At 36.1% G+C, this 23,905-nt stretch overlaps 1 protein-coding gene across 2 annotated transcripts in view; it reads left to right on the top strand.

Annotated features, from left to right (window-relative positions):
* LOC106663729 (slit homolog 3 protein) overlaps positions 1–23,905 on the top strand; it is a 640,390-nt gene that overhangs the window by 18,155 nt on the left and 598,330 nt on the right. The window lies entirely within an intron of this gene.

Below are 23,905 nucleotides of genomic sequence, written 5' to 3' on the forward strand. Positions count from 1 at the left end.
TTTATTTTAAATGAATTGCTAAGTGTTTTTATTCTATGTTTGGGTAGATGAATTAAGTAATTAGCTGTTCTGGTATTAATGTTATGGAGATGGTATTGAAAGTTAAAATTATAGAACATGCAGAAAGGGTTTTTAGTTTGTAGTATTTTGTATAAAAAGTATGTGGTGTTTAGTGACCGTTAGTTAATGACTAGTTGGAGATCGTGAAACATTTTTTTTATCGTGCTAACGTTCGATCGTTATTGAGATCATCTTCAGGGCTCAAAATGTTTGTTTTCTGTGTAGATGTGCCATTCTTGTGAGAAGCACTCTCACCACGACATCCAATAATAATGACATATCTACTCAGAAAACAAACAGTTTTAGCCTGAAGATGATCTCAATAAAGATCCAAACGTTGGCACGATAAAGAAAATGTTTTTCTAAAACCTATATCACACCAGACCGCATCTCACGATCTCCAAATAATCATTTGTATAAAAAGGTTGCTATAGAATAGATTCGTAAGTTTTAAATTTTAAACAGTTTTAATATCAAACGTTTATCGTATATCCTAAAATCATATTTTAGGTTAAGTATATAACGGACGCACGTATTTTGTGCTTTTTGAAGTTTATTTTGTAAAATATAGTGGAGATCAATCATGACGGCAACGTTGTAATGAAAGTATGTTATTACTAAAGAATGAATTTGTTTTAAGGTGATATCAGGTTTTTGTAAGGTAATAATTATTTATAGCGCACATATTAGTGTATATATCGGTATTAGTCAGATTAGTCGTATAATAATTTAGTGCCGATTAATCACGATACAATATTTTGTTTTAATAACGAATTGTTCATTGCTACAAAAATTTATTACTTTGACAATAATAATTATCTTTGAAAGGATGTATTATCGACAATTCGTGCAGAATTAAATTTTCGTCAGTGTTTAATGATATGTGGCGATGGTGAGAGCCGTGTACAAGCAGTTTTCCGCACCTGGTAACTAGCTAAAAGCTGTTGAATTAATGAACATTCCAACTTACTCATTTTGGATAATTTGTTTCCCTTTCGAAACGGATAAATTTTTTTAAAGGTCCATTCGAAGACAAATGAATCGGAAATCCGCAGATTTTTATCGTTGGTGAGTAAAAATATCCGGCTAGAGACAGAGGTAAGCCAGACTAAAGATCCCCACGTCCTTCTCTCATCTAGAAAAATCATTCCGGTGATTTGCATTGATTTCATTAGCAAAAAAGATTATGGAAAATACTTAATAAACACGTATTTCTCTAGTTTTTGTTTTGATATTGGAAATAAACTGAGGGGAAAACAATTCTAAACATTTTTGATATTGATTATTTGGAGATCGTGCCAACGTTTCGATCTTTATTGAGATCATCTTCAGGGCTCAAAGTGATTGTTTTCTGTGTAGATGTGCCATTCTTGTGAGAAGCACTCTCAACACGACAGACAACAATGGCACATCTACACAGAAAAGAAACATTTTCAGCCCTGACCTCAAAAAATATCGAAACGTTTGCACGATACAGAAAATGATTTTCTAAAACTTACGTCACACCAGACCGCATCTCACGATCTCCAAATAATCATTAACTAACGGTCACTAAACACCACACATTTTTGATATTGGGATAAAATGATTTTAAAACCTCTCTAAAAGAATCTATCCTTTAATCGATTACGTCAATAACACTCAAAGCTATCGCAATATCTAATATATAAACGTGCTTTTATAATAAATATCAATAAATTAAATTAAACTTTTGAATTTTTAATGATTGTATGCAAACGTACAATATGCAGTTTTTTACGCACTGAACTCTGAGCGATTGCACATTCTGGTAGGGAATAATTGACATATCAATTTCACGCATCACTTCCAAATGCTGAAACAATTTAGCCATCCACCGAAGCAAAACAACCTAGTTGGCTTTTATCCTTAACGAATTTCTATTATTCAACGTCTATGACCTAAAATTGACTGCGGTAACATTCATTAGAAGAGCTCAAATTTGTGAAAATATTAAGTAAATAAAATATTTTTCAAACAATAGTTTTTTTAAAAGATAGTTCTACTCCAGATTTAATCTGTTAAAAACAGTGATGAGAACCATCTTTTACAAAAGTGAATCTACATACGCACCCCATTCTTCTTTTCCCATTTCATCTTTTTTTTAACAATTTATTTTATTTATTGCTATTAGTCCAAAATATTCAATGAGCAAATAGTTTTGTTATATACAAATGTGACAGATCTGTCAGACCAGGGGCAGTGAGAGAAGCCAACCAGAGGTGGAACTCTATTCATTTAATTGGGTGGGTTAAGATAGATGGTCGCCATCGTCGTTTTAAACACCGAGGAGGATTGCAAGGGTGAGATGTGGAGATGATGAAGATGGAAAGTGAAGAAGCGCGTTCGGATAAGATCTTTCTTGAAAGAGATTTTAAGATCTTTGAGGATCATTTGATTGTTGACATAGAAGAAAGCATTGAAGATTCAGCGGAGAACTTTAGATTGAAAAGATTGAATTCGTTAGATTCGGTGATTTGGCCGAGCCCCACATTTCGACTCCGTAGGTCCAAATAGGTGAGAGGAGTGTTTTGTGAGTGGTTTGTTTGTTATGTATGCTTAGAGTTGATTTAAGTCCTAGTAGGTGCCTGATTAGTTCATATCTTTTGTTAAGTACTTGCCATTTTAATCTTGTATGTGGTTTTCATGTAAGTCTACTATGTAACTAAAGCCCAAGGTAGCGGTCTTGGTTCAATGGTGGTACTATCTGGCTTTTTTGTTCGTTTAACCTGATCCGCCACAGATTGCACCAGTCGGTAATGAGGTTCAGATGTTGTTGGATTGCTTCTGTTGCTAGGATAGGATTGGAGTGTATTGATAAAATTGCGGTTTCGTCCGCGTAGGTTGTGATTTGTGTGTTTGGATGTGTCGATATGTCAGCAGTGTAAATGGTACAGAGGATTGGGCCTAGGATACTTCCTTGTGGAACGCCAGTTTTGATTGGCGTGATGGGTGAAAAATCGGTGTCCATCCCTAATCATCATTTGTAAGAATATTTTTGATACTTGATTTATAAATTTTCGTCCTGGTCTTTCTTTATTAGAAGCAATGCCACAAATGTAGTTAATTATTATGCAAATTCTAGTTGAGTTGAAAAATGATTGTTACGAGCTCGATTTCATGTCCTCCGGATCAGTACCGCTGCGTTTCTACCATTTCAACCATCCCGCCCATGACACTAATTTTTCAACTCAACCATACGTTGTATAATAACTAAAATACTTACGTTCGTTAATTTGCCCAGTTAATTTGACCAATTAAAAACATTTAATGGATTAAATCCTAATTTTTTTGAGTTATAGCTTCATGTAGATTTACATAAACATTGACATGTCAGGCTAGTTGGCTTTACTTAATAATTATTTGGAGTTTTATTTAAAGAAGGCTTATTTTTGTTTATTTTTTTAAATTTAAATGCATTTGGAATCAATCTGAGGCTTGATTTCTATACTTAAAAACCTATTAATTAAATCATTCACAATAAAAATAGTAAATACAAATAAGGCTGATTATTTCACAACTAGACTAAAAAGATTTACCTATTAGTGTTTGTAAATAAAAATAAATTTTAAAACGAGGGCTTTTATGAAATCTGTTCATGGAAGCAAACTCAGTTCATTCTATGATACATTTTCACAAATTTGTGTATTTCCCATTCGTTGGCAGGAGGACGAAAGAAGAGGAATACATTTTCAGACGACTGTAGTGGGCAGCAGGGAGATAAGGCGTGTGAAAGGGTTTCAGATTCGGTAAATGATTGATTAAAAGTCTGTTGAAGGGGGAAAATAATGAATGTAGGAGATGGCCTTGATGAGGTAGGGTTTGTCTTTCGAGTTTTACAGCGGAGTACTTTTAATAACAAAATTCATTGTGTCTGACTATCTGGGGTAAGAGGTCCTAGGTTGGACTGTCTGATCGGTGATTACGGATTAAAGATGTTGTGGAGGTTTGAATATCGCCGTGGCAACATCTGGCATTTTATCTGCAGCGATCGTAGTTTTCAGCGTGATTCTGGTCATTTTACACTCTTGTGGGCACTCTTGCATTTAACACATATCGGAAGCTGGTGGCAGTATTGCATCCCTTCGATGGTATGGGTTGCCTGGTTTCACTCTAGTGAAGGCAAATGTTAAAACCGCATATTACTGCATATTGTTGGGCAATGGGACTTCGCAAAAAAAAAAAAAAAAAAAAAAAAAATTCACAAACGCCAGTGGGAAGGGCAGTCCGTTCATATGACCAATGATATTGAACCCCATTTTACTTTATGGCCACGACTGGTTTCTTATGATCACCCTCCCCTCACCTTCTCAGTGCTGGTAAGTGAGAAATTATAGATTTTGTATCTGATATTTGTTAACGTCTGTAAAAGTACACAGTAACAGAGATTATTCTCGTCTCGACTCTGCTGTTGATGCAGGTGTATGTTTTTTTTTTGACATTCTCGTCAATATTAAAGGGGAAATCATATAGTGCTGGAGGTTTTTGCACACGTGACGATACGTTGGTTTCCAAATTTTCTTCTTCTAGATTATTCAGGTAAAGTTTGTTTTGTAGAAAATGGTAAATCCCTTGGTTTGTCGGTGGTGGATGTTATTGACACAGTGGGTTGGAAACTTATTGACCTGGGTTAACAGGATTGATTGGTGGGCAAATTGTGGATTACCGATTTAATCTATTATTGGCTTTCTTAGTACGGCTTTTTCATGTAGTTGATTGGGGTTGTAGAAGTTTCACAGAGTTAGGTCTGTTCGTATTTGATATTGTTTACTACTTAAGCTCGTCTACTTGTATGATCAAATGTAAGGAAGATATGAATAATAATTAAATAAGAATGAATTTTATTAAGTATAAAATTAAGGAAACGGGAAAGAAGAAGAAAAACAAAAACTCCAACACTTTTGAACCAGGCTCGTGGAATTAACAGTCGAATGGAGGATACGTTGAGCTACTTCGATGTATTATTTACTGTGGTCGTTCATTCGACAATACTAAGCCTTTTTCGAAGTTCTTTTGTTAGATTCTTTGTAATTTGGAGAATTGGCTTACTGCTGAGGCCCACACGCTATACAACAGAACAAATTGAACTAGAATAGACACCACCTCACAGGACAGAGGCTATACAGCGACCCAACGCGTAAACTAGATTACATTCGTATTACATACTGTACAGGGTGTTCTTTTAGATGGCCCGGTTGAATTTCTGTTGAAGCAATGATGTTATCAAAAAAACAAAAAATACGTTATTAATATTTTTTAGTCTAGTTTAAATTTTTTAGCGATTTTGGAGAAAAATTATACAGTGTACAACAGGCCCAGTTCAGCATCAACGTTCAATTAGTTAATATACAGGGTGAGCTTTTTTGATGCCCCCGCTGAATTTCTCTTGAATTAAAAAACAATAAGTTTGTTTTAATATATTTTAGTCTCGTTTCAAATGTTTACCTTTTTTTGGAGAAAAATTATACAGGGTACCGCAGGCACAGTTCAACTTCAAAATTTCAAATAAGATCCTATATAACCTGACACATAATTTTAAAGGATTTTTTGCTCTAAAAACAATGGTACGATCACATTTTAAATTGGACAAACAATGACAAGGTGATGGAAAAATTTTGAAAAAACGCATTTCGTTTGTTTCGTTGTTAATTCCAATAATTTGCTTTTTCACTAAAGTAAACAATGATTACCTTTATTGATTTCATTCTGTCATTGTTTGTCAAACTCGCATTATGAAAACAAATCAAAATTTCTGGAAGTAAATTTTTTTTTAAAATTTATTTATTTGTAGCCTATACATACTTGTACGTAATACAAATGTGATCACAATGTGTATTGTTCACCGCTCGGTCACAGCACACACTGATGCCAGCGCTGCACCCGGAGGACGCATGCCATGAGAAGCCAGCCAGTGCTGGCACTCATTTTAATAGATTAAGGGACAAGGAGGTCTCGGGGCCATCGTCGTTTTAGGCGACGTGGTGGATTCTCGGGATGGGAATATGTGGAGAGGGCTCTAGCGGTACGGTTAGGATGGATCGATAGGTTGGTATGAAATTTTTGGAATCGGAAATGGATCAGTTCGTGGACAAAAGGAACGTTGAGGTCTTTGTGGATAGTGAGGTTAGAGACGTAAAAAGGAGCTTTGACGATTTGTCTGAGGACTTTTGATTGGAAGGACTGGATACGCTGGATATTGGATGGTTTGGCGGAACCCCACAGTTCCACACCGTATGTCCAAAGTGGTCGCAGTAAAGTCTTGTATAAGGTCAGTTTAGTGGAAGTAAATACATTTTATGTTAGTACCTATTCGTTACATTCATTATTCCATTCAGAACGAACAGAAGAGGACATTTTTCTGATCCACAGCGAGTTGATATGCACGATGTCCCAGTTCCTTCTGACGAAACTCAGGGAATCGATTCTACTCTTCGTTTAGAGCAAAAATTGCTCAGGAGAAAATTTTCGTAAAGTTCTCTATTTTGAAGATATTCGTCAATTTAGGTTTTTTCAACTTTTCACTACCTTACCACATAAAAACGCTCACAACTTGCAAAATGTTGTTACAAAAAATACCTACAACTTGTCAAATTTCACAAAAACTTCTTCAACTAATATGCTTCAACTCTACTAGAACGTTATTTAAAAACCTGGGTATATCAACGTAAAGCATATTAGATGAAGGAGGTTTTGTGAAATTTGACAAGTTGTAGGTATTTTTTTTTGTAACATCAGTAGAACGTGCAATCATGACCAAAATTTTAAATTTTGTAATTTTGACATGTTCCACCTGATTTTGGCTAACATTTTATGTCATTCAGATTATTGCAAATAGAAGTATCTTTCAGAAAATTTAGCGTTCTTTCAAATGGTGTAATTGGATTTGTTGTAGTTTCAACAATTTGGAAGTTGTAAGCGTTTTTATGTGGTAAGGTAGGGAAAAGTTGAAAAAACCTAAATTGACGAATATCTTCAAAATAGAGAACTTTCAGAAAATTTTCTCCTGAGCATTTTCTGCTTCAAACGAAGAGTAGAATCGATTCCCTGAGTTTCGTCGGAATGAACTGGGACACCCTGTATACGACTGCTTTATTAATAGTCGTGGTATTGCGCGTCGTGCAGTCGAGTTTTACTCCAAAAAATTTTCTCCTCGCCCCAGAGTTGTTCAAAAAACGTTTATTCGTGTTGCTCATAATATGAGGAGATAGGAGGCCCAGTTCAACTTCAAAATTTCAAATACGATCCTATACATCCTGACACATCATTTTAAACGATTTTTTAAGCAGAAAACAATGGTGCAATCACATTTTAAATTGGACAAAAGTGAAGTGACCAAGTTATGAAAAAAGTTTGAAAAACCAGTCATTTGGTTTGCTATTTATTAATCACATTTCATGTTCGAACTGCCTGCCTTGCGTAAAGATGAAACAATTTGCTCTTTTCAAGCACACTTTACCGGTGCTCGGAGTGATAGAGTTAGAGTTAGAGGAGATGAATTGACGTAGACAGATCGGGCCATGAGGTTTTATCCACCTATCCCAGGAGTGACAATTCAAATAACGCCTCAACTACAAAGGAGTGTGTGAGGGGCATCCATCAAGCTGGAGAATCATTCTTTGTCTTGCGGAGGACCATCATCTATTAGTGTCGGTAAAACCTCCCTCAAAAATTGAGGAACTGAGCGCCATTTAAATTATTTTCGTAGAAATAAGGCCCAACTAATTTATTTTCGAGAGGTCTATAACAAAGGTTGATATTGTGAACCCCTGATGATGACAAGACTAGGAAATTCACGGATTTTCCTCTGCCCACGTTCCAACGGTTTAGTATGCCATTAGAGGTGAACTCGGATTCATAAGTCCATACGATGTACGGAAGAACGTTTTCTTCATCCTCCCAAATAGACATTTGCAAGGAACGTTTGACCCCTGTCATAATCAGAGTTCCGAAGTATTTGGGCAAGATCAGAGCGATACGGCTTAAAATTGTGAGTCCGGAGTATATTTCAATTTCATTTTTTGAAAAACGTAAAATCCTTCCAACATTGAGGGAGGAATTCGGATTTTCGCGAACTTACAGTAAGATTAATTAAGGTTTTTAGTTGAGATAAAAAAGTCAATGGCACGAGCGGGATTCGAACCCACGATCTTCGGCTTGATACGCCGCTGCTCTACCACTTGAGCTATCGGGACCTCGATCCGCTCGGACATTAACTTCCCATCTCAACCGCACCTTTTGAATTTTGCCTCCTTTTTGCCATTTTTCAATGAGGTCACGATAGATCAAGTGGTAGAGCAGCGGCGTATCAAGCCGAAGATCGTGGGTTCGAATCCCGCTCGTGCCATTGACTTTTTTTATCTCAACTAAAAACCTTAATTAATTGTAGTACATTAATTGGTAAATAAACACACGGAATTAGTGAATTTATAGTAAAATATTCGTCTCCTCGTCGAAATTACGCTGACGGTTTCTTTTTGGCCATAACTTTGCCATTTTTTGACCAATTTAAAATCCGATTGCACCATTGTTTTCAACATAAAAAATAGTTTAAAATGCTATGTCAAGATGCATAGGGTCGTAACGGTACCCTGTATAATTTTTTTCCAAAAAAAAAATTAATAAATAAAATAAAAATAAAAATTTGAAACTAATCTAAAAATTATTAAACAAGTATTTGTGGTTGTTTAAATAACGCTGATAACGTAGTTCAAGTGAAATTCAGCCGGGCCATCTAAAAAGGACACCCTGAATATTACTAACTATACTACAGTCTCTGTGGAGTAATACAGTTGGAATAAATGCACCATGATTTTTCAAGTACGTTCATAATTCTTCAAAATGACTTGCTTTACTCTCTGGCATTTTCATAAATATCTCTCACCAGAAATTTAAATGGATTGAGAAATAAAATATACGGTGTAATATCCTATGTATGAAGTCACACAATTTCTATTAAAACGCGTCGGGTTGGGACAACAAAAAACCTTATTGCAGGAAAATTGTGAAAAACATTATGAAAATCCTTCCGAATAACATAATAATAGAACGCTGTTCCCATACGGTTACAGTCACCGACAAACATGTGCGAGACGAATGAAAGAAATACGCGTTTTTACAGCTAATAAAAAAAAAAGTTTCGACGTTAAGCCCATGCAAGAAATCAAGGGTGGTCCCAGCGGAAGAAACCCCCTTCTTACCCCTTCTCACACCCCCCAAATACCAAATCCGCACAAAATACTAAACGGCTCAACAATAAGCAATTCAAGAACGATTCTGAACAACTGGCCGAAGACTGTCGATTTCCGGCCCGCGCGTAAACTTTCAACACAAAATGACTTTTTGTGAGATCTCTGGGATTATGATATAATCCATTTTTTATTATGTTTATGCTAATCCATTTTCCTGCGTGATTTTTCTACTCAATCATTGCGAACCCTGTCAATATTAAAGTCATACGAAAAGTTTTATTTATTTTCCAATCAGCGAGAAGCTAATTAATTATTCAACATAATCATTAATATTCCTTTGATAAAGGAAAACACACTCGTAAAGAGAGTAATGCGAGAGAGAGAGAGAGAGAGAGAGAGAGAGAGAGAGAGAGAGAGAGAGAGAGAGAGAAACGATGGATCGAAGTCACGATATTTCAAGTGGTAGAGTAGCGGCGTATCAAGCCGAATGTCGTGGGTTCGAATCCCCCTCATGACACTGACTTTTTTATGTCAACTAAAAACCGTAATTAATTAAAGATTAATAAAGAAAATGTCCTGGAACGATTTCTGATTGGATGTTTGACACCCTGCATTCCTTTTTCATACAGAAAAGCTACGGTGTTAAATTAAACAGTGCAAGATACAAAAAACATTAAATTGTAACCAGCTTTATGTTATCTAAGGAAACAATCCACGCGGGGTGGATGGAAAGGGGAATGAAAGAATCACTGTCAGAAAAATATATAATAACTGATAGAATATTTGTCATTGTTAAAAATTAAGTAATATACAACAAATAAGATTACACTATTGCATATTAGTATAAATTATATAGGATTTATATTTTATTTGAAATGGTAAAGAATATTCATTGAGAATATATTTTGCTGATCTAATCTTTCAATATAAGATAGTTTTTGTTATTTTTTTTACAGTGCTGATGCATAAATTTTATTTATACCAAGAAAACCTTTCGGTGATAAGCAAAGTCAGTAGATGTCAAAACCACTAACCGAGAACGTTTGACGTCCACGAAGACTTTTCACCTCCCGAGTGTGGCGTCAGGGACAATTTAACTGACTGAAAATCCTTTATCCGTGAGTGTCTAAACTTTCTTCGCGCATGTTTTAAATGTGAGAGCCCTGTTCTTTCGAATTTCCTTACGGGGTGTTTCAAATATTATTATGAGGTGGATAAAAAACGATTTTTCGCTAGGACGATAACCCAGTTTACGTCGGCAACCCGCATAAAAACATCAGGAGGAATATGCTTTAGGAAAATGGGTCAGGAGCGATTAACTTTTAAAATACACTTCAAGCAAAGAAATATCTCTTATGTCCCTTGGCAAATTATTATTCTAGTTACTGTTAGTACTAGTTATTGTGTCAGTACGAATTTTATTATCTTTTGCAATGTCCGATGTCGTATCATGCAAATCGTTTTTTGAGGTATTGTAAGTTTTTTATCCAAAAGGTGTTTATATTCTCTCTCCCTCTCACTCTCTCTCTCTCTCTCTCTCTTCTCTCTCTCTCTCTCTCTCTCTCTCTCTCTCACACACACACACATTGCTACATTGCGGTCCAAAAATACTAAAATCGGCATATCTCGATCATATTAGCAAGATTTACCTCTGAACTAGTGATGCAGTTTGGACGGGTGCTCAGCTCAAATTTCAGTGAAATCCCTAGTTTAGCCAAAAATTCCAGTACATAGCTTAATGCTGCTCTCGTAAGGATTTGGTGGCCCCTATTGCAATCTGCCAGCACATGCTGGTCTCTAGGGTCTGTCGAGAATTATCAAACGAGTTTTTCGAGCTAAATAATAGACAATACAACTGTAAAGCAAAATCGAGTATTTCCGTGCGAAAAACATGTTTTGTTAGTCCCTGTCCGACTACACTTTTCTTGCGATCTCGATTACGTGTTGCTGACACCTTAAAATTACATCAAAAGTGAGGCCGAGATGTACGAAAGCCAGAAGGTTTTCGACAAGTTACGATTTTCTCAAATTTTCCAGTCTCCTACCTTTATCAGGGCATACCAGAAAGGAAAAACATAAGTCGATGTGTAGTAGTCATCTGATGGTTAGGGATGATTAGGGTCCGTAGGATATCGTTAGCGTTCACTACAATGTGTGTATTTTAGTGACCTGTTGTTTCTTAATTTGTTGAAGCCGTTAGGAGCGGTCAAGAATGATGTAGTTTAGAAAAACACCTTTTTTTAATTTTTACAGATGTTTCGACCTTAATTCGGGCCATCATCGGGGCATAAAGTGAGGTGCTATTCTTGTGGTGTCATATTGGTTTTGTGTGAAAGCGTTCTGATGTCACTTTATACTCTGAAGGTGACCCGAATAAAGGTCGAAACATCGGCAAAAAAATAAAAAAAGGTGTTTTTACAAACTACCTCATTCTTGACGGTTCCTCACGACTTCAACAAATTAGTTCACTACACTCTAGAAAAGCGTAATGCCCGTTTACTTGAACCAAGACCCAGAATTCCGATACGGAACTGGTAGTTCTTAAATAATCAAAAAATTTAGATAATGTTCTAATTTCCTTTGAGGTCCTGACAGTTTTACAGTGTCCCAAACCTCCTGTCATAAATCTCGTCAAAAACACGTCTGATCGATCGTATTCTTAATCAAACCTAATATCTTTCTGGAAGAGACAGAACTGTTTCCCGTCAGAGCTTTTGTAATCCCAACTTTCAAATCCTTTCGACTATTCAAGATCCTAGCTTAAACGATTGTTTATCGTAAATTCCAAGATTGTCGATATCAGTCACCTCTTGGGCAAACTAGGTCCTTGGCCCTTCTAGGACAAAATATAAACGCCTAATAGCCATAATAAGAATCTGTATGTTGTTGAAAAATTCCAACAAGTTGTGCATTGCACCCTGGGGAAAGCTGAGAAACATTTCACGAGAAATACCGTCGCACCCAAGGCATGAAATTCCGAGAGTGTCCCAATGCGGCTTCAAATTCTTCGAACGATTACACTTCTCTTTCACCAATCCTGATTCGTTCGGTCATAGTTTTACTTCAGAAAAATCGAGGAATCAGAGACATTTTCAAAATGCCGTGCCAACTCCTCACTCACCTCCGACATCCTACTGAGGCTTCACTGCTAAGTACTCACTGCTATGAGAATGTGCTTCGGTGAAGCAGAGCGTCCAGATGGTATATTAAAATTAGGAATTTCGTCTAAGACATTCTCACTTTCTCTATTAAAAATAAATATTCCTTGGCGTTAAAGTTAATATAATTAATATGCAAATTAATTTAAACATTTAAAAAAAATATTTCTAAGTGACATGTTAGTTGCAAACAGCTTGGCAATTATATTTGATTAATTATTCAATATGTTCATTACATACAATAGATCTATATATAAATAACACTATATTATTATCAACAATATATTAACAAGGCGGTCGATGCTTAATAACTATTAAAATTCCTAAATATTTGAAAGAAAATTAAATTACCTTCTATTGTATTTTAAAAGAATTTCATGGTCTTACGTACGGCTATTTCCTGAAATAATCTAGATGAAAGGAACGTGTTAAAAAATGTTTGACTCAGTCATTTCTTGTAACAATAATAATAACTTCATTCAATTAGTTAATCTTAATTGGTTGAAATGAAAAAGTCAGTGTCACGAGCGGGATTCGAACCCCTAGGTTGTGGTGGTGTCCGAGTGGATCGAAGTCACGATAGCTCAAGTGGTTGAGTAGCGACGTATTTAGCCGAAGGTCGTGGGTTCGAATCCCGCTCGTGACACTAACTTTTAATTTCAAACAATACCTTACATAAAGATTAATTAATTGCAAGAAGTTATTTGGTCAATCGTACCACTAAATATATTGAAATAATAACATTATTTCAATATTATAATATTATAATTCATTATTTTATTCTATATTGTATCATAGTCTTCGAAATTTACGGCTATTTCCTGAAATAATGTAGATGAAAGAAACGTGTTAGAATTAGAATTGCGAGACCTCCTAGGAGGCCTCTGGCCTCTCCCTGATAGATCAGGGGGAGTCACCCACCTTGACTGGGAACCAAGCGACTCCGAGGTTGGGCTCTGGTCGGGCGCCATCGACTTCTTTGGTCATTTCGGGGCCCTTATTCCCTAAAACTAGTCATTCTCACACTCACTCATACAATAAATACATACATACTACTATATACAAACCCAATCACACATGCATATCCTCTGTCTGGAATCCGGGTCGGAGGGTACTCGATATTCCGCCCCGAATCGATTTACCGGAGCAGCGGTGGAGCCTTGAAATAATATGCTGCACCGCCGCCCAACATACTTCTATTCTACCAGAAACTAAAGCTAAACTTAAACCTATAAAATAAATACCCCTCTATATACAACCCATAATCCCAATATCTGTTAGAAACCTAAAAAGTTTGTCCTTGAATTCGCTGCCATGCTCGAGCATTCTTCTATAACCCGGCGGTATTCCATTTCGGTCCCTATACAGGGCCAAGCTGCGACACCCCTCCAACACATGCGACACCGTGAGTCTGTCTACTTGACATGCTGGGCACCTAGGTCGACTCGCGCCAACCAGCAGGTACCCATGAGTCGCTCGTGTGTGGCCTATCCGCAGGCGGGTCAGGACAACGCTTCCCTTTCGAGATATCCCCTCCGGGCTCCACCGGTCGACCGTCGGCTTAACGGACACCAACGCGTCAGTCGAGTCGGCCCAACGACGCTTCCACTTGTCTAACATCATATTAGAAACGTGTTAAAAAAATGTTTGACTCAGTCATTTGTTGTAACAATAATAATTACATTGTAATATTACCATGAATAAATATTACATTGTAATATTATTTTTATTATTAAATAATAACATTGTATTATGACCAACAATATATTAACAAGGCGGTCGATATAAGACGTAACTATTAAAGTACCTAAATATTTGAAATAAAATTAAAATAACGTTTCTGTTTTATTTTAAAAGAAGAAAAGAATCTAGAAATTTACGGCTATTTCCCGAAATAATCTAGGTGAAAGAAAGGTGTTAAAAAAATGTTTGACCCCGTCACTTCTTGTAATAGAATGTTTTTGAAGATAAATATATTTTTCTAAATCAATGTATATTACAACTGTATTTTATGAGGCAACAATGTAATTAGTTATAACTAGAATGCAGATTTATTAGCCGGATGAATTTCAGACATCACCCACCTAATAATTTAATTTTTTTAAATCTAGACATGTTTTAGTCTAGTACATATTTATTTTGAAAGGAAATAGAAAAAAAAATGTCTGTCACACAAAAATCATATAATTTATAATATTATTCAAAAACTTAAGTTTATCTGTATAAAAATTGACAATGAGATAAATTTCTAATACAATTAATGAAGGTTTTTTAGTTGAGATAAAAAAGTCAATGGCACGAGCGGGATTCGAACCCACGATCTTCGGCTAGATACGCCGCTCCTCTACCACTTGAGCATCTTCCCTGCTTTTTTCAAAAAAATTCAAAAGGTGGGGTTGAGGTGAGAAGTTAGTGTCCGAGTGGATTGAGGTCACGATAGCTCAAGTGGTAGAGTAGCGGCGTATCAAGCCGAATGTCGTGGGTTCGAATCCCCCTCATGACACTGACTTTTTTATGTCAACTAAAAACCGTAATTAATTAAAGATTAATAAAGAAAATGTCCTGGAACGATTTCTGATTGGATGTTTGACACCCTGCATTCCTTTTTCATACAGAAAAGCTACGGTGTTAAATTAAACAGTGCAAGATACAAAAAACATTAAATTGTAACCAGCTTTATGTTATCTAAGGAAACAATCCACGCGGGGTGGATGGAAAGGGGAATGAAAGAATCACTGTCAGAAAAATATATAATAACTGATAGAATATTTGTCATTGTTAAAAATTAAGTAATATACAACAAATAAGATTACACTATTGCATATTAGTATAAATTATATAGGATTTATATTTTATTTGAAATGGTAAAGAATATTCATTGAGAATATATTTTGCTGATCTAATCTTTCAATATAAGATAGTTTTTGTTATTTTTTTTACAGTGCTGATGCATAAATTTTATTTATACCAAGAAAACCTTTCGGTGATAAGCAAAGTCAGTAGATGTCAAAACCACTAACCGAGAACGTTTGACGTCCACGAAGACTTTTCACCTCCCGAGTGTGGCGTCAGGGACAATTTAACTGACTGAAAATCCTTTATCCGTGAGTGTCTAAACTTTCTTCGCGCATGTTTTAAATGTGAGAGCCCTGTTCTTTCGAATTTCCTTACGGGGTGTTTCAAATATTATTATGAGGTGGATAAAAAACGATTTTTCGCTAGGACGATAACCCAGTTTACGTCGGCAACCCGCATAAAAACATCAGGAGGAATATGCTTTAGGAAAATGGGTCAGGAGCGATTAACTTTTAAAATACACTTCAAGCAAAGAAATATCTCTTATGTCCCTTGGCAAATTATTATTCTAGTTACTGTTAGTACTAGTTATTGTGTCAGTACGAATTTTATTATCTTTTGCAATGTCCGATGTCGTATCATGCAAATCGTTTTTTGAGGTATTGTAAGTTTTTTATCCAAAAGGTGTTTATATTCTCTCTCCCTCTCACTCTCTCTCTCTCTCTCTCTCTTCCTTCTCNGTGGATTGAGGTCACGATAGCTCAAGTGGTAGAGCAGCGGCGTATCTAGCCGAAGATCGTGGGTTCGAATCCCGCTCGTGCCATTGACTTTTTTACCTAAACTAAAATGAGTTTAGATCCCGTCAACAGAGGAGAGCGGAGCATCCCTAGGATAATAAAATTGGCCGTTGATTCCATTTATAACAATTTAATTGTTTACATTTATGATTTTATTAATTTTCTCCAATTCAGTCAATTTAGTATTTTTATCAACGGTGTTTTTTAATTTCTTAATTAATTGTAATATATAAATTGGTCAAGCGGACCACGAAATTAGTGAATTTAATAAATTTCGAAGTTAGTTTCTGTAAAACTACAGCATTTATCGAGATTTCAAGAAAGATTTTTCAACGTCAACAGAGGAGAGCGGAGCATCCCCAGGATAATAAAATTGGCCGTTGATTCCATTTATAACAATTTAATTGTTTACATTTATGATTTTATTAATTTTCTCCAATTCAGCCAATTTAGTATTTTTATCAACGGTGTTTTTTAATTTCTTTCGTAATATAATTCCTACATCGCCGGGGATTTAGCTTAATTTTGGTTTTCTATCAAGAAAAAAATCTAAAGGAAAAACCCAGCCTATTTTAGAACAAGTTGAAATACCCACTTTCGGAATCTTTTTAGGTTTACTACGTTGAAAATATGAAATAGGGATGAGACTGACCAAGGCCATTTCCGCAACCCAACTACGTCAGAAAGCATAATTTTTCAAGCAAAAAAAATGTTTCGGTTTGTTTACCTGGAAAATTAGCTGAAAACCAAATCAAATTTTAGCCTATTTTCTTTATCCTTTCGTGTTCTTAGTTGGTTAATTTATTTTTATTTTTGTAGGGTCGATTCGTGTATAAAGAGAACAATACTAGATTTTACTGTTCTCATTTGATACATAAAATGGAGCGTCCTGAAATTATCGAAGAATTTTCGATTAAGCAGTTTTAATTAAAAATATATTAAAACTTTTGATCGTATATGTCAGATTTGACACGGAGTTGTAAAGCAGTCTTTTGTTGGCCAATGATAAGTTAGATCGTTTGTCAAATAGCTATGAGACAATTTAGTACAGTTCCTTCTTTTCTTGTGTTTGTTTGTGTGTGGGGATTAAATGTTGCTCTTTCTATATATTATATTTATAGAAGGAGTATTGTTATTTGTCTGTCATAGTAAGAAGAACTTTAATAAAATAAAAAAGGAATAAGACGAATCATTTTCCTACAAAGGGTTTTGTAGATGGATTTTTCCACATTTAATTTCAACCTTTTTCTCAAAATTGTGAGATGAGCCTTCATATCTCAGGACGAGATCGGTGTTAGATAACGTAATTGCTTTTGTTTGCAATGGTTATGTTGGTCGTTTCTGTATGAGATGGAAAGTCAGATGACATGTTTTTATATAATAATTTTTACTATATAATTATTTGGAGATCGTGAAAACAAACACTTTGAGCCTTGAAAATGATCTCAGTAAAGATCGAAACGTGATGAATGTTTCAAAAATAAGCAATTCTATTATGTGAAATTAATTTATGAAACTCTGGGTTACATGACATTATTAACCAAAAATTAAACTCTATGTATTGGTTGAAATGAAAGTCTGTATCACGAGCGGGATTTGAACCCACGATCTTTTGCTCAATACGCCTCTGCTTTAACCATTTGAGCTATCGTGACTTCGATCCACTCGGACCCCATCTCCCCATCTCGACCTACATTTCGAATTTGAATTTTAAAGCGGGATCCCGCTCGTGACACTGACCTTTTCACTTCAACCAATACCTTACATAAAGATTAATTTTTGGTTAATAATTGTCATGTAAATCAAAGTTTCATAAATTAATTTCACATAATAGAATTGCTTATTTTCTAAACATTCATCACGTTTCGATCTTTATTGAGATCATCTTTAGGGCTCAAAGTGTTTGTTTTCACGATCTCCAAATAATTATATAGTAAAAATTATTATATAACATGTTATGTTTTTAAAGAAGCTATTTGGTTACTCGGTTCACGAAATATAATGGATTTAATAAGTAAAACGAAGTATATCTTCACTAAAGGTCTCCGTGGCAATTTAATTTGTCGCCGAGAATCGAATCATGATTACACATTTGAAAATTGGCAAAAAGGAGGGAAAATTCAAAAGTTGGGGTTGATATGGCAAGTTAGTGTCCCAGTGGACAGAAGTCAAGATAGCTCAAGTGGTAGAGCAGCGGCGTATCTAGCCAAAGATCTTGGGTTCGAATCCCGCTCGTGACACTGACTTTTTATCTCAACTAAAAACCTTAATTAGTTGAAAGGTTCGATCTTTATTGATATCATCTTCAGGGCTCAAAGTGTTTGTGTTCTGTGTAGATGACATTATCGCGGGTCGTGTTGAAAGTCAGAGAATCAAACACTTTGAGCCCTGAAGGTGTTTTCAATAAAGATCGAAACGTTGGCACGACAAACGAAATGTACATTTTTGGAAAAATGTTGTGCTCTATCAATTAAAAATATTTTTTGACGAATTCAATACTTCATCGAAGAAAAATATACCAAGAGCAATATTTTTGAGAACATAAGCTGAATTCCAACGCACGGATAATCTTTAAAAGCATGAGCAAGTCAAGCACCCCTTCGATGAAAAATCCATCTAGGCCACTATATAATTTTGCTGAATACATTACAGTTCGTGGTCCGATTGACCAATTAACATTTTTCAATTAATTAGTATTTATGAAAGGTATTGGTTAAGATAAAAAAGTGAGTGTCACGAGCAGGATTCGAACCCACGACCTTCGGCTAAATACGCCGCTACTCTACCATTTGAGCTATCGTGACTTCGATCCACTCTTATCTTAACCAATACCTATCATAAATACTAATTAATTGAAAAATGTTAATTGGTCAATCGGACCACGAACTTAATGGATTTAATTAATTAACCTGAAGCATATCTTCACTAAAGCTCTCCGTGGGCATTTCATTTGTCGCCGAGAATCAAATAGATTACACGACATTTGAACAATGGCAAAAAGAAGGGTAAATTCGAAAGGTAGGTTGAGATGGGATGTTGGTGTCCGAGTGGATCGAAATCTCGTAGCTCAAGTGGTTAGAGTAGTGGCCTATTGAGCCGAAGGTCGTGGGTTCGAATCCCGTTCGTGACACCGACTTTTTCATTTCAACCAATACCTTGCATAAAGATTAATTAATTGAAAGAAGTTATTTGGTCAATCGGACCACGAAATATAATGGAATTAACCCAAAACTTATACTATGATTCTGAATCACAATTCCAATCCAGAAAATCATCATGCTCGACTTCCTTTGAGTTAAAACCGCCTATAATCAAAGCAATTTTCCCAGATTTACCGGGTCTCCCACCCTGTCACAATCATATAAAAATACAATTTTACTTTTCACAACACTTTTGTACAAAGCCAATGTGACTCCACAAGAATAGCACCACACTTTATGTGAGTATGAAATACTTGGTTCAAAATTTATCTTTGGATCTTAAATTGTATTTTTCTAATGAACATATGTTTTGTACCCAGGCCACGAAGATGACTTGAATAAAGGTCGAAACGAAATCGGTAAAAAAAATGAAAAATGTGTTTGTTTAAAGTATCTAATTCTTGACCTCTCCTCATGATTTCCACAAATTATGAAACAAACGGACACTAAGAAACATACATTCGCCAAAAACGTTGATTTAAATTATTAGTACCTGATATGATTTTCTCATGAATTTTTTCCTTATATAATTGGAAGTTATTTTTTTTCTAGCAGGAAAAAGAGATCCTTTTGGTTTTATCTCTGGGCAAGACCGATTTAATTTCTATGATTCGGTGAAAGCCGGACGGGGATCGGGGAAAAATGTAAATCTTCAACAATAAGCCGCGAAATTGCATTTGGAATGAAAACACTGGAAATGGATTTTTAGGGTCTGAGCCCTTTAAAATGCAAATTGTGGGCTCACGTATGCGGATTAATGGGGGCTTGTCCCCGGCTTAAGGGACGAGGGTACGGATTGTGTGTGGTCTCCTGCGACCGGAGGCGAGTTCAATCTTAGTTGCCGGGCACACTCGATGCCCTTTGGTAAATAGCCGGAGTTAATGAGTCCCCCTGACAGAAATAGCGTCGTTCCTTCCGGTGAAGCCGCCGGTGAATAAAAATGGACTTGACATACGCCCACTACATTTAAACTCTATTTATAATTTAATTTTGGGCCCAGCCTTGCAAAGATACTCCCTATAATATATTCTTGTTAAAGGAAATTATGATTTTATGAGGTTTAGGTCGAACTTTATCCACCCAGACGTCGTGTCGTCTCTAATTTCTATCACAAATGTCGTATAAAATATATAATAAAATTCCGAGGACCTTTTTTTCAATTTGCTGCTACCATATTCGTAAATAAAATGATTTTTATATTGTCCCTACAAGAGGATATTCTCATCTCATAAAATTCATGTTTACATGAAATGTATGTTTTACTCATTTATGACTCATTTGACGTCAAAGCCTTGTGTAAGTTGTTTAAAATGATTTAATTCCTATCAGCATTTGTATTAATATAATTTGGATGTTCCAAATCCTGGTATCTTTCAAAGAGTTCAATTATTACAATGAGTTTGTTTTTTGTGTGTGCTTATGCATATGTTTACATTCACAAATACTTATTTGCTTCGAACTTTCTTTTAAGAAATGTTACAAAAATAAATAATTTCTGTACAAAATTATTATTTTTAAATTCACTAATTTCGTGGTCCGCTTGACCAATTAATATATTACAATTAATTAAGGTTTTTAGTCGAGATAACAAAGTCAATGGCACGAGCGGGATTGGAACCCACGATCTTCGGCTAGATACGCCGCTGTTCTATCACTTGAGCTAACGTGACCTCGTTGAAAAATGGCAAAAAGTAGGCAAAATTCAAAAGGTGCGGTTGAGATGGGAAGTTAATGTCCGAGCGGATCGAGGTCCCGATAGCTCAGGTGGTAGAGCAGCGGCGTATCTAGCCGAAGATCGTGGGTTCGAATCCCACCGGTGCCATTGACTTTTTTATCTCAACTAAAAACCTTAATTAATTTTAATATATTAATTGGTCAAGCGGACCACAAAACTAGTGAATTTAATGAATTAAAATGAAGTACACTTCACTAAAGCTCTCCGTGGCCATTTCATTTGTCGCCGAGAATCCAATCCGATTACACGACATTTGAAAAATGGCAAAAAGGAGGGAAAACTCAAAAGGTGGGGTTGAGATGGGACGTTAATGTCCGAGCGGATCGAGGTCCTGATAGCTCAGGTGGTAGAGCAGCGGCGTATCTAGCCGAAGATCGTGGGTTCGAATCCCGCTCGTGCCATTGACTTTTTTATCTCGACTAAAAACCTTAATTAATTGTAATTATTATTGTTATTATGTTATTTTTTATTTTCTATGGGTTGTTTTTGCAATGTATTAACGCAGTAGATATTTTATTCTCTACACTAGGATAACAATATTTTTTATGAATGAATTCTATTTCGTAGGTAAATTATATACGATTATATAATATCTATGTACATAATGTATAATTATGTTTAGTGGTCTAATTGACCGCTTTACTTATTTCAATTAATAATTGTTTTTATGTAAGGTCTTGGTTGAGATGAAAAAAGTTAGTGTCACGAGCGGGATTCGGGCCGAAGGTCGTGCGTTCGAATCCCGCTTGTGAATTTTTATTTCAACCAAGACCTTACATAAAAAGAATAATTAATTGAAATAATGTATAGTCTAATTATGCATTCCTGCGGATGAGGCGGCTATGGCCGGTATGTCCTAAGCTACGGACTTAGCCACTGCAATACTGCCCTCTGATAGCAAAAAAAAATTATTAAAAGAAAATGGCGCGTCGATGGGTTAGTTCGGTAGAGGATCTGAACCGTTGAAGAGGATTCATCCTCACCCGATTAAGAATAACCAGTGAGAGCTTGACACATAAACATTTATTTTTAGGCTAAAATTTGCCCGGCATGTATAGAAAAGTTGTTCGATGTGTCCTGTTTAATTGAAGGGTGCCATTTTTTTCTGGTCTTGTTTATCACATTTGGCCATAGTTCAGTGACGTACGAGGGCCGGTCCGCCCAACCGAGGCCGCCACCGGGGGAATGCACGGAGTGCCCCGGTTTGTAACTTTTGTTTTGATTTTAGGGAACTCCGCCCTTTCTTGCAGGTGCATTAGGAGGATGTGAATAAAAGCGCAGGGAAAACGTCCACATCCTCACAGCAGACCGAGGCCCAATTCGAGCACTCCTCTCCTCCACCCGAGACAACTGCCCAGCCAGCAGAACCCCCGACATTTCATTTATGGTTTGCAGTCAATTCTATATATCAAATCCGAGATTTTGTAGGAAATCAAAAATAAGTCTACATATACTAGCATTGCCAGTCGCCAACAAAACGGTTTAATCACCCCCCTCTGTTCACAGACTCGGTTTCAAAGGCCAACTCTGGTTGTTTCTAATTCAGTACAGAAAAATACTATATGCTTCATGCTTGCAGGTTCGTCACAGGTAGGGCAATTTGGAAACGATTTAAGGCCAATTCTGTGCAAATGAGAACCACAGATGCCATTATTTGTTCTTAACCGTGTTGTTGAGAAAAATATTTTGAAAACCAAACTCTGCGGAAAACCATGGAACGGTTACTTGGTCTTGGAAACAGTGGTCGGTAGGGTGATCCCGCCGAACCGCTATCATACTTCGCCTCCCAGTCTTTTTGCATTTATCGTTCAGTACATGTATTGCATCTGATTTTGGCAGTTTAATGTTGATAAAGTCTTCGTCTATACTTGCTCGTTTTACCAAATTGTGTTTTTGGCCACGGTAACGAGTATTTGGGTCACCTGTTCTGATTTTTTGATGAATCAGGACTATATACAATACTCTATAGATATCTCGTCTTGTGTTTCTTTTGTGAACAAGGAGACTGAGTGTATTTATTAGCGTGAATGCGAGGCGTGAGAGGACCGATGGCTGAATATTGAGTACCCATCGACCATCAATTAGATTATTTGAATAACATGTGCGGAAAGTGATGGAGGAATATCGCGTACTCCTCTGCTATAACAAAGTTAATAGTATGCACATAGGAAAGGATGTATTTATGAGGGAGTTGTAGTGTGAGTGAGTTTGTGGCTGAAATGACCTGGTGGTTGATACCCCTTGCAGCCCAAACTCAGTGGCTGGGCGGATAAAATCGAGGTCCGACCTAGGACAGTTTTGGGGAGGCTTTCGAGGCCTCTCGGTAATTTATTGTAAATTACAAAAGCTGGAATTGCCGGCGGACTGCTAGAAGTGATAGAACATCCGTGTTGAGGTTGTATAAATCATAATCAGTATATAATATTCCGATCCGCCGAAGCTGTGTCAGTAATAAATAATCTTTATAAATACTATTTCTTAGTACCGAGGGCGGCAGAAAGAATTCTATGCCATATTGTTTATTTATGTATTTCTTTTCATTAAATGTAATTCAATATTCAATTAATCCAAACTTTTAGTATTAATAGTACCGAGTTCAGGGGGATTTTTTGTGCTCCAGTGACCTGGAAACGAAAAGTTTAAGCACCTCTCCTAAATGGACATTAAACAAATATCCGAAAATAAAAGAAGCATTGTTAGAATAAAGATTGTTGAGGTTGTCCTAAGTCTGCAGAAAAAAATACCTATCGCGTTATTAAAAAGTATGTGTATTTTATTAAAGGATGAATACCAGGACTACAAAAGTCAGGAGTTCCATAACAGTAGAGCATGTATAATCATAGTCATACAAACAAGTAACAACACGATCGTATTTCATGTCAGTGGATCGGCCGGAAGTTGTCGATGCTCTCAATGGAACAAAGGATCAAAGGATGATATAATTCACTTCATT

Source organism: Cimex lectularius, unplaced genomic scaffold (genome assembly GCF_000648675.2).
Source record: "Cimex lectularius strain Harlan isolate CLEC.00 unplaced genomic scaffold, Clec_2.1 scaffold116, whole genome shotgun sequence".
Lineage (NCBI taxonomy): Eukaryota > Metazoa > Arthropoda > Insecta > Hemiptera > Cimicidae > Cimex > Cimex lectularius.